This window comes from Lissotriton helveticus, chromosome 5_1 (genome assembly GCF_964261635.1).
Source record: "Lissotriton helveticus chromosome 5_1, aLisHel1.1, whole genome shotgun sequence".
NCBI lineage: Eukaryota > Metazoa > Chordata > Amphibia > Caudata > Salamandridae > Lissotriton > Lissotriton helveticus.
The window spans coordinates 779515448-779531323 of record NC_136065.1 but is presented as its reverse complement, the minus strand read 5'-3'; positions in this window follow the sequence as shown (position 1 = coordinate 779531323).

Sequence of the window (15876 nt, the reverse complement as noted above, 5' to 3'; positions counted from 1 at the left end):
CCGTTTTGTCTTCCTCCGTGTTTGCTGCAATTTTATGGTGAGACGCGTAGTAGCGCATCTGGAAGCCTTGCCTAGAACTTCCAAAGACGAGGAAAACGTGCGCCGGAGCGCTGTGTGCTGTTTCCCTTCCCAGCCTCCTCCCCCACGGCAAGTGCACTTGTGTGTTGCCAAGCCAGGACAGTGAGCTTTCCCACGAAACGGTAGCGCAGGTGCGCTCTACCGCCTTTCACGTTGGGGGATCTGTCACAAGGATTTTGCGGTTAGCGCAGGAACGCGTTACAGCTATTGTTTGTTTATGTTGGACATATCGAAATTTCTCACTGCGGTAAGCGCAGGAGCGCATTACTGTCTCTGTTGTTGCTTTGGGGGCATTTCTTGTTCATTCCTCACTGTGGTAAGTACAGGAGCGCATTACCGCATTTGCTGTTGCTTTTGGGGCATTTCCTGTTCATTCCTCATCGCGGTAAGCGCAGGAGCGCGTTACTGCATTTATGCATTGCCTTGGGATCATCCTTCTTGATACATTACCACAACGCGCAGGAGCGCATTACGCCATTCTGTTATTTAACACTTCTTGGTTCACCTTTTAATGCCGCACCACAGCATGCGCAGACACGCCCTTTCTTTTAATTTGTGTGTTCTGATGGAATCAGGATCTTGGTCCTATAACCAGTGTAAGAGTGCCTCCTATTGTTGTCTCTTCTTCGTTGGAACATAATTTTTAGGTGACTATAGTCCCTTCCTCCATTCCTCATTAGTGCGTATGTGTGTGTGATTATGATTGAGGGCAATAGTGATTACCTGTTGGTTTACCCTTCCAGGTAAAGATCCAGGGAGTCTATTACTAGATCCTCTCACCAAGATGATACACCTCCTTATTTAAGATTCCTTCCCCCGGTCTTCACCACAGCCCCGGTCAGGTATTTAGTAGTCAGATAAGGGATTTAGTGGGGGACGGTGGAGGTTATTCATATCATCCCTGCGAGACCATCCTACAAAAGGTAAGAATTGTGGGGATCTGACAGAATTGTCTCGCCCGGGTGACATGAGTAACCTCGACATCACCCTGAAGGACATCGCAGCGATGTTGACCTGCATACAAGCAGAGAACCAGGTCCTAAGACAGGACGTCACTTCTCTACAGAATCAAGATGGGAGCCGGGGGTGAAACACCTTTAGATAGACCCAAATAAAAAGATGTACTGCGACAACCCCTGTTCAACCCCGGGGGGTCCTCCTCTTCCCCGCAGGATCCTATCCCTTCCATACAGGTGATAGCTCCTCACTCAGTCCAATTGGCCGCCTCGAATGCTTCTATGGCGACAGCGCTAAGTACAGTATTTTCCTTAGCCAATGTCATCTACACTTCATGGCATGTGCCTCGGCCTTCCCAGATGATGCTTCCAAAGTTGCATTTATCCTTTCGTATCTGGGGGAGACGCAGCACAATGGTCCATAGCCTTAGTGGAAAATGATAACCCAAAGATTTACAACTTACCAGTGTTCAAAGAGACCATGCGAAGAATGTTTGCATGACATACATATATGCAAGCGGCCGATAATGAGCTCCTCAACCTCAAACAGGGTAATGCCAACCTTCTCCATTACATCACTACATTCAACAGATTGGTGATTGAAGCTAGATGGCCTGAGACAGAGATGGTGTCGGTGTTCTACCGAGGTCTACGTTCATCGACCTGGTGGTTAAATTGAATTACAGAATGCTGGACCAAAGAACCGAAAGAACCAAGATCAGTGAACCTTGTTATCCAGCGTTTCGTGAGAAGCCCAGAACTGAAGGAAGTAAACCACAGGACACCCCGGAGCCCATGCAAATAGGCAGCATACGTGTTCTACTATCCAAAGGCAGAAAAGGAAAAAAGACGGCGACAAAATTAATGCTTGTATTGTGGCAATAGCGGACAGTTCGTCAAAGAATGTCCGGTGAGACCAAGTAAACCAAAACCAAGTAAGCCTTACGCCCTTCCGGTATCCCATGGTGACGGGTCGGAAAAAGACTCCACTCAGTAGAAGTAACGGTCAGTCTACTGGGTACTGGGTTGTTCATCTACCAAGACCCCCATTTGTGCTCTTCATGTGAATAACCAACACATAGGCATCATTGTAATCCTACTGTCAAGAACAGGCCAGATGTTGCGGGTGAAGGTGGTTATTGATTCCGGAACTACAGGGAATTTTACTGACACCCAATACAGGGAGGATCTCGTGATACCCGCCACCAGTAAAGAAAGAACGGAAACAGTAAAGGCAGTAGATGGTATTGACCTGACTTCTGGATTGATCCGTTACCAAACAGACGTCTTGACAATGACATGTGGGGATGAACATAAAGAAACCATCGTCTTTGACGTTATTGATGCACCGCAGTTTAAATTGGTACTGGGTCTTTCGTGGCTGGTAACCCATAACCCCCACATTGATTGGATGACCAGACTTATGACACTAGACTCAAACCATTGCAATATTACTTGTTACCCTAAACGAAGAAACCACAATACCAGAGTCTTACAAACCCACATCCTTCCCTTAGTAGGGATAGGTGCCATCATACAGGAAAACAATACCAGAAGCATATGCGGATTTAGCATCCAACTTCGACGAACAAAAGGTCAACACTCTTCCTCCCCATCGTAGTTTTGACTGCAAAATAGATCTGATACCAGGAGCCAAGTTACCTTGTTGTCGCGTTTACTCACTCACTGAAAAAGAGAACAATCATCTGCGCATCTATTTGGATGAGTATTTAAAGAATGGGTTCATACGTCATTCCAAGTCTCCTGTATCTTTGGCACTCTTCTTCGTTGCTAAGAAGGAGGGTGACTTAAGAATCTGTATCGACTTTAGAGCCATGAATGACATTTCCATTAAGAACAGGTACCCTCTGCCATTGATCTCCAATCTGCTGGATCAGGTAAAAAACGCAACAATATACACAAAGCTGGACCTGCGAGGGGCCTATCACCTAGTAAGAGTCCGGGAAGACAGCATTCTGAACCAGATACGGTCTCTTTGAGTTTAAAGTTATGCCCTTTGGCCTCTGTAACGCTCCAGCCGCCGTCAAATACTTCATTGACAAGGTACTAAGGGAATACATCGACCAATACTGTGTGGTCTACATCGATGACATCCTGATCTATGCCACAAGTATTCCAGAGCATATTCGACATGTCCGCACCATCCTAAAGAAGCTACAACAGAACGGACTGTATGTGAAACTGGAAAAGAGCGTGTTCCACACCACACAGGTGGAATTCCTGGGACATATCTTGACCCCTGCAGGAATCAAAATGGACATGAAAAAGGTTGACACCATAGTACATTGGCCATCCCCGAATTCACTAAAACAAGTTCAACAATTCCTGGGTTTCACCAATTACTACCGCCGATTCATCACAGGTTTTCTGAAACCATCACTCCCATCACCAGGTTGTTACATAAAGGAACTAAGTGTGCATGGGATCCTGGAGCTGAAAAGGCCTTATTGGAGTTAAAGACCAGGTTCACTAGCGCACCTATCCTACTACATCCCAATCCTGAACAACCATTCGTGGTCTAGGCGGATGCCTCGCAAAGCGCATTAGGAAGAGTGCTGTCTCAGAGAGACACTAAAACAGGACTTTCACACACCATAGCATACTACTCTCGAAAACTGCAACCTGCAGAACGTAACTACACGGTGTCCGATTGAGAGCTCCTAGCCATTAAAACCGCGTTCGAAGAGTGGTGTCATTATCTGATAGATGCCAGACATCCGGTAACCATCTTCACAGACCATAGAAATCTACAGTTCCTTCGTTCCGCCAGAGCGCTAACTGCTCGCCAATTAAGATGGACCTTATTCTTCAACAAATTAATTTCACAATCACATATCGACCCGTAAAAGGAGAACGCTAAAGCGGACGCTCTGTCCAGAATAGGAGAAAACAACAAAGACACTGACAAAATATCTCCTTCCTCCATCCTTCTGGAACGGGGCTTCCAGGGGGTGATCCTGTCCTCATCCTTCTTGTCCTCGTTACACGATGACCTTAAACAGAGGAAACCAGAAGAATGGTTTGGAGACCTCACCGTAATTACCACACAAGATGGGATACTGACAATCTCTTCCTTGCTTTGCTGCAGCAGCAACAACAAGCCCTAAGTCTTTGTCATGAAAACGTTCTATCCTTGCATCCTGGATACCACAAGACCCTGGATCTGTTGTCCAGATACTTTTGGTGGCCATCTATGAAAGACGATGTCCATGAGTACATAGCCTGATGTGCTATCTGTGCACAAGGAAAGACCCAATCACGGCCCACGGTGGGATTGCTACAACCTATTCCTGTACCTCCGTATCCATGGCAAACCATATCTATGGATTTCATTGTTGAGTTACCTGGTACAAGGAATAGCTGTACCACCATACTCACCATCGTAGATCCTTCTCCCACCTGGCGGCCAAGACATGGAACTCCCTCTCCATCCACCTACGACAGACCCAGGACCATCTCTCCTTCAGGAAGCAACACAAGACCTGGCTTTTTGAGCAGTAATGGACCCCCTCCCTCCCAGCGCCTTGAAACCCTAGTGGGTGAGTAGCGCGCTTTATAAATCTGTTTAATTTGATTTGATTAACAAAAATGGCACATTTCGTGCCGTTGAAGAAGCTACCCTCTGCAATCGAGCTAGCCGTAATCTTCATGCACAATGTAGTTCGACTACATGGGATCCCTTCTGTAGTGATCACCAACAGAGGTACCCAATTCATTTCCCATTTCTGGGGAGCAGTGTGTTCCACCATAGGAATGGAGACACGCCTGTCGTCTTCGTACCACCCACAAACCAACGGTCAGGCGGAAAGAACCAACCAGACCCTGGAGCAGTATCTCCGTTGTTTGCTTCTTACAATCGAGACAGACTGATCAGACAATCTATGAATGGTGGAGTATGTCTACAATAATAACAAACACACTTCCATTGGGATGTCACCCTTCTTTTGTCTTCAAGGTCAGCATCCACGGACCACACCATGGAAAGGACCCAAAAGCAATCCGTTACCCACAGTACAAGAATACCACACCCTGCTTGGTGACCTATGGCAACAGGCTCGGTTCCAACTTGCACAGGCAAAGGAGACCTACAAAGCCCATGCAGACAAACACAGGCAGGCTGCCCCTGAGTATAAAGTTGGTGACACGGTATGGGTCTCCATTAATAATATCAATGTACACGGTCCCAAGAAACTGCTGCCGCGTTATGTGGACCCCTAACCATAGACAAAATCATTAACAGGGTATCCATGAAACTCTCTGTCGGAGGGAGAGTCGGAAATGAAAGCTAGGAGGCCATATAGGGTGTGTATTTGTAATAAGAATTTATTATTACACTTTTAGTCAGGTTGGCTTGGGTGATTGAAAAGAGCGAACAGTTGGGCCACTGTTGGAAGTTAAGGTTTCTGTACTGTCCAATAATAAGGTGAGGAGTTCCTCTTCTGGTCGATAATGGAGAGCTCCTGTCTTCCCGGATTCTTGGATTCTTCTCTTTCTCTCAGTGGTTTCCTAGGATACTCAAAAGAAGGAAAACAAGAAACAAAGTGGGTGTGAATTCTCAGGTCCTAAGTATTCATGGTTCTACGATACCCTTCACCACTCCAGGTGCTGATAGTGCTGTACACTAGCAGATGGCGGTGTGATATGTGAGGTTGGGCGTGAAGGGTTAAAAAGACAGTTGTGAGGGGAAAAGTGGAGCTCTTTTATGCAATTACTAATGATAGCAGGGGTATAGGAGGGGTTCGGTTTCTGGCGGCAAAAATAATGTGGTATATGGCCCTTTTTATTTACTATCAACAGTATTCAGGGCCAAAGTAAACAGAAACAAACAAATAAAAATGGAAAGCACAAGCGCAAACACAAACTGAGGCAATAAGCGGGAATTTCTGTTGCTTTCAGTCAACCGCCCGGCTTATACACCCATCTCCCTTCTCCCTTCCCGATTTCCCTGTTTCCTGCCACTCACCGCCAATGCTGTAACGGTGGCATGCTCGCGTCTCCTGGGGGTGTCCAACAGTCCTCGCTCCACGTCTCTGGCTCTTCGAGGGTAGTGGCATGTTCCGTCCTGTGGGTCTCTGTTTCCGAATTGTCCGGATTCCCCGGGCTTCCCAGAACTCGGACAAGACAAAGGTCCTCATCCTCGGACCCACCCCCTCAGCCTGGGATGACTCCTGGTGGCCGTCTGCACTGGGAACAGCCCAAACACTTGTGGAAAAGTAAATTTTGCCATGTTCTGTGTCCCTACGTGTCACCCATCATATGTTATGTGTGCATGATTAAATATGCATATGCATTCCCCATGTTCGATTAATGACGCAATTATAGTTGTGTCCATCTCTAATATGCCAGTTTCTAGTCCTCGTGAATACTACGAATATCAGGCCTATGTAAAGTTACGTTGCCACGTTTCTCAGTGTGCACGTTATTTCATTGTAAAGTCCCCGTTTCTAGGCCTCAAAAGGGCCTGGACACCAGATTCAGCTCCTGTCTCCTGAAAACCTCGCCGAGGAGCGATACAGCCCCCACCTGTATCCTCGACCCTTCACTTACTTCCTGCCTCACAGTGCCCGGTTCAGCCTGGCTCAGTCTCTGAGTCTGCCAAGAGTATGTTATAGTTCCAGTTATCAGTTCAGTCCTCCTTCTCTGCATTCCTAAGTTACTGAACTGCATCAATAGTTTCCGTCATTGTCTAGCCTTTCCGGCTCCATGTAAGAGAAATACTGTATTTAATGGTCATTTAATATTCTTCATCACGCACTACATGTAGAATAATGCATGGTCCAGTCTTAGAATCAAGTTAGCCTTTCCCCTCCTGACTTCTAGTTTATATCAACATGTTCTCTAAACATCAGATACTAGATACTGTTTAGGTACATGTCGCCCTGACTCTCCAGACTTCAGTCTCTGCTCCTAGCACAGAGTTCATAGCCCCCAGCTTCTCCTAGTGATACGTCATTGCTAGTTTGCGCGCACCATTAGGTTAGAGGTCCCGGCTCCTTAGGTAGTCCCCTCCATGGTTTCCGCCCCATTCATGACATATTCTGTTACGTTTGCATCACATGTCTATGTATACGCCCTGTTACACCTCTTTTTCACCCTTATCTTTCGCGACTGCTACGCGTCACACCCTTTGCTCCACCCACTGCTCCGCCTATCATATGTACTGTAATGCAACTGTTTTACTATATATGCTTGTGTATTGTTATTAAATGCTAGCGCGCTCATCCCAGATCCAGCCCCAGCAGCTGCTGGGCCTTGCCATCCTATTCCTTTATGCTGTAATAAACCTGCAAAAAAAACTCCTACTACCTCGAATCTTGACTCTTATTTATTGAGCTATCTGTTATTCATTTATACATTCAAAAATAGGGTATTACTTATTTATTTACCACATAATGGCGCCCGAATAGGAACTTGCCCTTTCCCCACGCGTCGGTGAAGCCACGCCGACCCCCTGACCCTCTGCAGTCGTGACGGAACTCTTCTGCGCACCGGCAGATATTTCTGCTTCAAGTATCCCTCAGGCCCACGGAGGAGACGGAGGAGGCGGTCCAGCATCCAAACGAGACGGTGGAGGAACGCGGCGAGTCCCGACCAGAGCCCAAGCCGAGAGTTCAAGGTCCGAGGTATCCGGAGGTCCACCCGTAACTGAAGTCCGAAGTTCGTCGTCCGTCGTCGTAGCAGTCCCGTCCAGTCCGAGGCCTTTCGTTCTTGCTGCCCGGTGAGTACCATTACTGGGGTGGTATCTAGACAGGGTCAATCTAATTGACTCTGGTCCGTGGGTTGGTGGTACACAGACCCACAAACGAAGTGTCCACTTCGGTGGATGCGGGTCCTGAGGTGTCTCTTTATGAGACCGGTAAGTTTCGTACTGTTTCAGCAGTGCATCTAGTTCCTGCTCTAGTCAGTTCTGTTCTCGAGAAAATTCATGTATTCTGTGTTCCGTATTCCAGGTAGTATTCTGTTCGAACTGTTATTTTTAAATGTTCTTCATGTATTTTAATGTCGTGGTATGAATGGGGAATAAGTATCGTGTTTATTGTGTATTGTATTGTGTCTAGATTATAGTTCAGTCATGCCGCTCTTTTCGAAATTACGTCAGTTAAAAACCAGAAAGGGTCTGCTGGAAGCAGCAGTTCCAGTTCCGCCTAGGGACAGTCCAGGTCATTTTATGTATCAGAAGCATGGCATAAGCGCCATATTGTATCTAGATTTATGGGTAGAGTATACCAAACAGTTAGAAGAAAAGTATAGATGGCCCGTATCGGGTACATGGGATGCCGAATGCATCATGCGAGTAGAAGAAGCATTATGGAAAAAGAAAGCCAGACAGTCACAGAAAGATGCCATCGAGTTATGGCGCAAAGAAGCTCATAAAAGAACTGAAAAGGAAATCAGAAAGTCAGAATTAAGTAGAGAATCCTTAGAACGAGCACAAGAAAAAGAACTAATCGAGATAGGTGAACAAGTCAGAGCCGAACAGTCAGACAGACAGAGGCATGCCCTTATTAGGGGTATGTATCCTCTCCTTGCCGAGGGCTTGCCAAAAGCGACCCCAGAGGCATCCAGTAATTTCCCGCTACCATTAGTTCCGACCAAACTACGTCACAAACAGACCGCAGCTGATATTTTTATTTCGTCCTATTTGGACGACACAGTCCCAGAATATGCAAATCCTGTTCGCGCTCCGCCAGTCCCTGTAAATCAGGCACTTCCCGCTCCTCCAGACACCGGAGTACCTGTTACGGTACCCCCGGTCCAGCCCGCCATACAAGTCCAGCCTACATTTCCATTTCCCACTCTGCCAGGACGAAGAGCCTCAGTAGACGACTCTAGTTTAGGGGCCGCAGGGGGAGGTACTCCTCAAACCCCGCCGCCACACAAGCGTTTAACGACAGCCGAATTACATGCACAAGCGTCACAGCGTACGCCCAGACATCAGACTGTAGCAGAAATAAGAAAATCCCTTGCCGAATGCGGCTATGATCCAGTCCCAGGCGAGGATAATATGGTTTTATATTCATTCCGCGTAAGAAAGGTGACCGAGTATCTAGTCACCTTACCGAATATGAAAGAAGATCTAGACAGAATATATCGTTTCATCCGTACAGGGGATGATCCAGAAAGCATTAGCGAGGCCATGTCTCAAAGGAAAGCCGAGATCCAGCTCATGATATTAAAGTTTCTGATCAATTGTCTAATAAGAGAACAAGATTACCCGTCTAAAGATCCGGCTGAAATGAGAACCCTGACAAGGTGGAGTGATAATATAGCCGAGGGTAAGCACAAGACCGTCGGTGCTATGGAGAGTATGTACAAGAAAATCCGTAAAGAAATAATAAAGTTACACGAACAGCGTAAAGAAGCACAAGTAAGCGAGAAAGAAAGTAACTCTGATCCTGAAGAGTTAGACGACGAGAATCCCGCCAGAATAGCGTATGTAGGAAAATCTAGATTTCCAGATCGCCATTTACGCCTAGAACACAAGTCTATTTTTCATTCTCCAGCACCAGAACAAGGTTCTCTAGAACAAGTATTCCAAGCTACCGATCACATTCTGAAATCACGAATCGGTTACAGTGAGTTAAGTACCATGCATGAACAAGAACTAGCCCGATCAGCAGTCCGATGGATTACTGATTCTACCACTTTTCCAGACGAAATAGTGGCACAAATGTTTCTAAAAATGCCCCCAGCCGAGCAACGACTGGTGGGTATGTATATGATTCAGCACCTCATTACATTGTATGAGGGTCAGCACTCTGATCCAGGCCCGTTACATGATGTCCTGAACGAGTTACTCCAGTATAGATGGAAAGGTTTAGGTACCGATTTAATTAGTGTCATTCTAGAACAGCGCCACAAATATAGAACGTTTTTGAATCCGCATTTTGTTCCTGCCTCACCCCCAGAAGGTAAACCATTTTACATGGAGAGACAGAATCCGTTACGAGAAGTCCACCCAGTCAGAGGAACGGGTGGCGAACTAGAACGAGTGTTTGTTTACACTCCGATTACAAAGATGGAACTCCTCGAGATGAAGAAATTAATTCCCTGTCATGACAAAGATCCAGCAGGGTTCCATAGAGAATTAAAAGATATGCTCCGTATGGGAGAATACACGTATCCAGATATAATTAAAATGTTAAAGGTTCTGCTGCCCGCAGGGGTGTATGAAAAGCTCAAGGAAAAAGAATGGGAGGTGGGGGAGAAAAAGATCGATTGGGCAGTTCTAGAAGCTGAAGATAAGGCACGAGTACCAGGTACCGGTCTTGGAGATAAATGTAAAGAATTACCAGAATTATTAATACAAGTTTTACCCAGATTATTGACAACTAGAAAAGAAGACTGGGATGCAATCTCAGCCTGTAAACAGAAACAAGACGAAGATATTAGTGATTTTTATTCTAGATTTGAAAAACGTTTTAGCATCAACAGTGGCCTCAAGACAAGTAGTGAGTCATACCCTCACCTTTTTGTTACTAAATTAGTCGGGAATTCAAGTCCACAAATTAAAAATCGAGTTTTGAAATTCGAAAGTACCTGGCAAGCTAATACCCCGTCCCAGATGTTGCAGATGCTTTAATACCACCAGAATAGAATCAGAGAAGAACAAGAACACGAAAGAAAACGTATGAAAGACACGAAAATGAAAGTACTAGTTGCACAATCTGTTCCTCAAGACAGTCAGAAGAGGGGTCCGAATCAAGCCAGTCATCCTGCAGCTCCCGTTAAAGGGAACTGCAATTATTGTAAACAGCCAGGTCATTTTATAAATGAGTGTGCAGTTCTGAAACACAACATAGCTACTGGTAAGACTAAAGAAAGACCACGTCCGCCTAGACAAGAACAAGTTTCACAGATTCCTCAGCCACAGAATGCACAACAGACAGTTACCGCACCGCAGCCTATTGCTGCAACACAGCATGTTACATCGCAGATGTACCAGTATGCACAGTCTGAGTATCCAGAGTACCAGCAGTATTCATGAAACAGCCTAGAGAGGGAGGTAGGCTTGCCTCTCATCGAGATACCTGTAGATCAAGAAGGTCCCTATGTTCACAGTCAAGTATTAGGGAAAGACAGAAAGTTTTTGATTGATACAGGGGCAAGTAGGACCACAATTAGTCACGCCGAAGTTCCAGGGGCTCCGCTCTCAGGCTCAAGAAATGTTTCCCTTGGATTCTCAGGAAAACCTATCGTAAATGAGATTTCAAAACCAGTTTCTCTAGAAGTAGGTCCATTGTCCCGCACTACTGATCTGTTACTTACTAAGTCATGTCCAGAAAATCTATTAGGCATTAAAACACTGAAAGAGTTAGGTGCAGTTATATGCTGTTCCCCAGAGGGAATACGATTGTTCCTACGTGACTTTAAGGGTCACTATGTATTACGAGATTTTGATTCAAGACTGTCTAATGTTCCGCAGCACTTATGGGCGCAAGGTCCAACTGATGTAGGTTACATGCAAATCACACCCTATCGTGTGACTCTCAAGCCAGGTGTAGTGTTACCACGAATCAGACAGTACAGATTGCCACCTGAGGCTGTAGCAGCCTTATCCAAAATTATTGACGAGCTCATGGCTCAAGGAGTGGTTGTAGAAACTGACTCCAATGTATGTAATTCTCCGATCATTCCAGTCATGAAACGTACTGATCCAAATGCACCCCCAGTATATCGATTAGTGATTGACCTACGAGAGCTTAATAAATGTATTATTCCGCAGTACCCAGTTGTCCCAGACATCTCTTCCCTATTAACGGCCATTGATTCCGAAGCCACGTTCTTCACTGTCATAGACCTCAAGAACGCATTGTCCCTATTCATCCAGACAGCCAGTTCCTTTTCGGATTTTGTTTAAATGGAAGGAGCTATATGTTCACACGCGCTCCTCAAGGTTTCACAGAAAGTCCTAGTATTTATAGTCAAGCACTTAAAAGACAACTAGACAACATTCACATGCCAACTGACACTGCCCTGCTCCAGTATGTCGATGATCTACTGATCACAGCCCGTTCTGAACGTGCTTGCGAGCGAGCATCACTGACAGTTCTGTATTTCCTAGCCGAGATGGGGCACAAGGTGTCCCCTTCTAAACTTCAATTCTGTGTCCAGCAAGTGATCTACTTAGGCCACTTACTGTCCAAGAGGGGTAGACAGTTGACACCAGACCGTATCCAGTTAATAGCGAGTCTTCCTCAGCCCAAGACCCAGAAGGAGGTACGTGCTTTTATCGGCCTTACTTCTTACTGCAGACAATGGATTCCTCAGTATGCATTTCTAGCCAAGCCACTGATACAGTTAACGACACAGGAGGCAGCCGTATCGACTGTCCTCCCTTGGACATCTGAACATACACTTAGTTTCAATGAGTTAAAGAAAGCCCTATGCCAAGCTCCAGTTCTAGCAACACCGAACTACAGTAAGTCTTTTACACTTTTCGTTACTGAACGCGAAGGTACAGCATTATCTGTTCTCACACAAGATCAAGCAGGACAATACAAGCCCTGTGCTTATTTTTCGAGCACATTAGATCCTGTAGCCCAGGCTCTGCCTGCGTGCCTCAAGTCAGTTGCAGCCACAGCCCTAGCTATCAGACAAAGTGATTCCATAGTCTTAGGACACTCCTTGACAGTACAAGTTCCACATTCCGTGGAAGTTCTTTTAAACCGAACACAAACTCAGCACTTGACAATTGCACGTTTAACAGGTTATGAATTGACACTGTTCCAGCCACACATAGAAATCAGACGCTGCAACGTTTTAAATCCTGCTACACTGTTACCATCAGTTAATTCAAATCCAGCCACACATGATTGCGTGGAAGTAGTTAACATTACGACAAAGCCAAGACAAGATCTGACAGATACTCCGTTACCAGACCCCGACCTGACACTTTATGTGGATGGTTCATGTATGAGAACGAGTACAGGAGAACTAGTCGCCGCGTATGCAGTGACTACTGACACTGAAGTTATTGAAACACACCGTATTGATACCCTGTCCGCTCAAGCAGCAGAGCTAGTTGCTCTGACACAAGCCTGCATACACGCCAAGAACTTGAAAGTTAATGTTTACACAGATTCACGTTACGCATTTGGAGTTGTACACGACTTCGGAGTGCTCTGGCAGGAGAGAGGTTTCATGACTTCTCATGGAACCAAGATTCAGCATGGTCTCCTTATTCAAGCTCTGTTAGATGCCATACATTTACCGACATCTATCGCTATCATGAAGTGCAAAGCACATACGAAAGTTACTGACACCATTTCTCAAGGTAACGATCTAGCAGATCGCACAGCCAAGCTCACAGCACAGACTCTAGACATTCCAGTTAACATGACACACACTCTAGATCCGACTACATGCATGACAGTTAAGGACCCTACACAAGATGTCATAGATATCCAGTTACATGCTACTCCCGAGGAAATCAAGAAATGGTCCGAACAAGGAGGGGTCCAGACAGATCAAGGATGGTTAACAAAGGGTAGAGCCACATGGTTTCTCCCCGACTCTATGGTTCAAGTCATTATTAATACCGCACATAGTCCAGCACATTTAGGAGAAAAAGCTATGTTAGACAGTATCCAGAACATTTGGTTCAACAAGCATTTACGAGCTGCAGCCAAGCAGAAAGTCCGTACCTGTATGATATGTTGTCAGTTTAATCCAGGTAAAAGTGTCCCGGTAGAAGAAGGTGGATTCCAGCCCCCTGACCACCCTTTTGAAGTCCTCCAGATGGATTATATTCAGATGGAGCGATGTCGAGGTTTCAAGTATGTCCTTGTAGTTGTATGCGCTTTGTCCAGGTGGACAGAAGCATATCCAGTCCCAGATTACACAGCCGCGACCACTGCCAAGCAGTTGGTTCGTGAGTTCTTCCCCCGTTATGGACTCCCTAGAGTCGTATATTCTGACAACGGCCAGCCATTCTCATCTGAACTCATGAAGCATGTTTCCCTGTTGTTAGGGTACCAGTGGAAGTTTCATTGTGTACGCCATCCTGAAGCAGCCGGTCTTGTAGAGAGACATAATCAGACTCTGAAAATCCGTATCGCCAAAGTATGCAAAGAAAAAGGTGTGGACTGGCTAATAGCTCTGCCAGTCGCTTTATTTTATATGCGCATGGTCGCACATTCCAGATCAGGTCTGTCCCCGTATGAGGTCGTTTTCGGCCGCCCCCCTAACATGTGGGGTACTCCTAGACCCCGAAGTATTACCGATGTTTCAAGTAATATGCTGACAGATTACCTAGCTTCCTTGATGTCTGCCCTCAACTCATGTCGTTCACAGGTTGCCGCCGCATTTCCAGACAATACCGAGGTGGCACCGCATGAAATTGTTCCAGGATCCATGGTGATGGTGAGGAATTTTGACAGATCAAGTCCGCTGGAGCCTCGCTGGAAAGAGCCCCGACAGGTCCTCCTCACCACCCGTACAGCCGTGAAGTTGGAAGGTCGCAAAGGCTGGGTGCACCTTTCTCATGTAAAACAGTTTAATGGACTGAAACCCGTCTTAAAGAACATTTCCCAGGATTTGAAGGATTGCCAAAATATTGTTCTCAAGGACTGTCCCGCAAAAGACATTGCTACAACCCCTCCCCTGTTAGAGACAACTCCGCAACAGGAGTACAAACTAAAACTCCGGTCTAGTAAAATAAGTCAGTCAGTTTGATTGTCTAAGTCCTCCCCTAGGTGAAACGGTTAGACTGTTTCTGACATGTATAAAATAGACCCCCATAGTGAGAGAGTTAGTCAAAACTCAATTCGATGTATCGTTTTTCTATGTTTCATATTGTTTCTCAGCATTATGATTTCCTGCACCAGTTATGCATTTTTCTTGTATTTCCCAGTTCTTCATGTAAATAAGTCTGCTAATGCTACAGTAGAGCACACGTTTAGTGATCTGCCTCCTCATGAACTCTCTTACCGCCTCGCTATGCGAAATAACTCATTCATCCGCATGTTACATTACTCACATCAGACCAGCAATGCCACTAATTGTTGGGTGTGTGGTCGACTCCCCCCTTTCCAGATGCCGAAGGGAGTTCTGCCACTTTTTCCTTATCCATTCTCACATAATGGTTCGTGTGGAGCATGGTCCACGTTAACGTCATCCTCAACAGATATGTCTTTTCTTAACAATACATGTTTTCCAGACAAGCAAGGTCTTCCCCACAGAACAGGGTTAGATCTAGAAAATGAAGTGTATAATTTAGGTAATTATTCTTCGAATTTCATGGTCTTGAATGTTCAGTCTGATACTACTCCAGACTTACCTGCTATTTCAGTACTGCCAGTCAAAGGTGAATTATGTGTCCGAAATTATGGTTCCGTACATGTAGGACATAGTGATTGTACTACTATTGTCAAGTATAGTGACAGTGGGAAATCTATCTTCAAAGCTTCACGTCATTCTTATTTTATTTGTGGTCAAACTGCATATGTTCGTCTGCCCCTCGGTTGGGAGGGAACCTGTTACATTGCCTTCCTACTGCCACCAGTTTTCCTAGCCCCACCTGATTATCATAGAAACACACATCTAGTACACGTTAGACATAGAAGGGAGTCCCCAATTGTCGATTATACTGAAACTGCTCTAGAACAATATACAGATTTCAACAGAGGTTTCTTTTTCTTTATAGGACCTATCCAGAATAGTAAGCTAATCCGCAGGTTAACCAGAACCCTTGAAGCAGTAGTCAATGAGACTGCTTCTGCTCTAGGTAATTTAACTGAAGAGCAATCTGCTATGAGATTTGTCGTTTTACAGAATCGTCTCGTCCTTGACGTCATACTGGCCGATAGGGGCGGGGCCT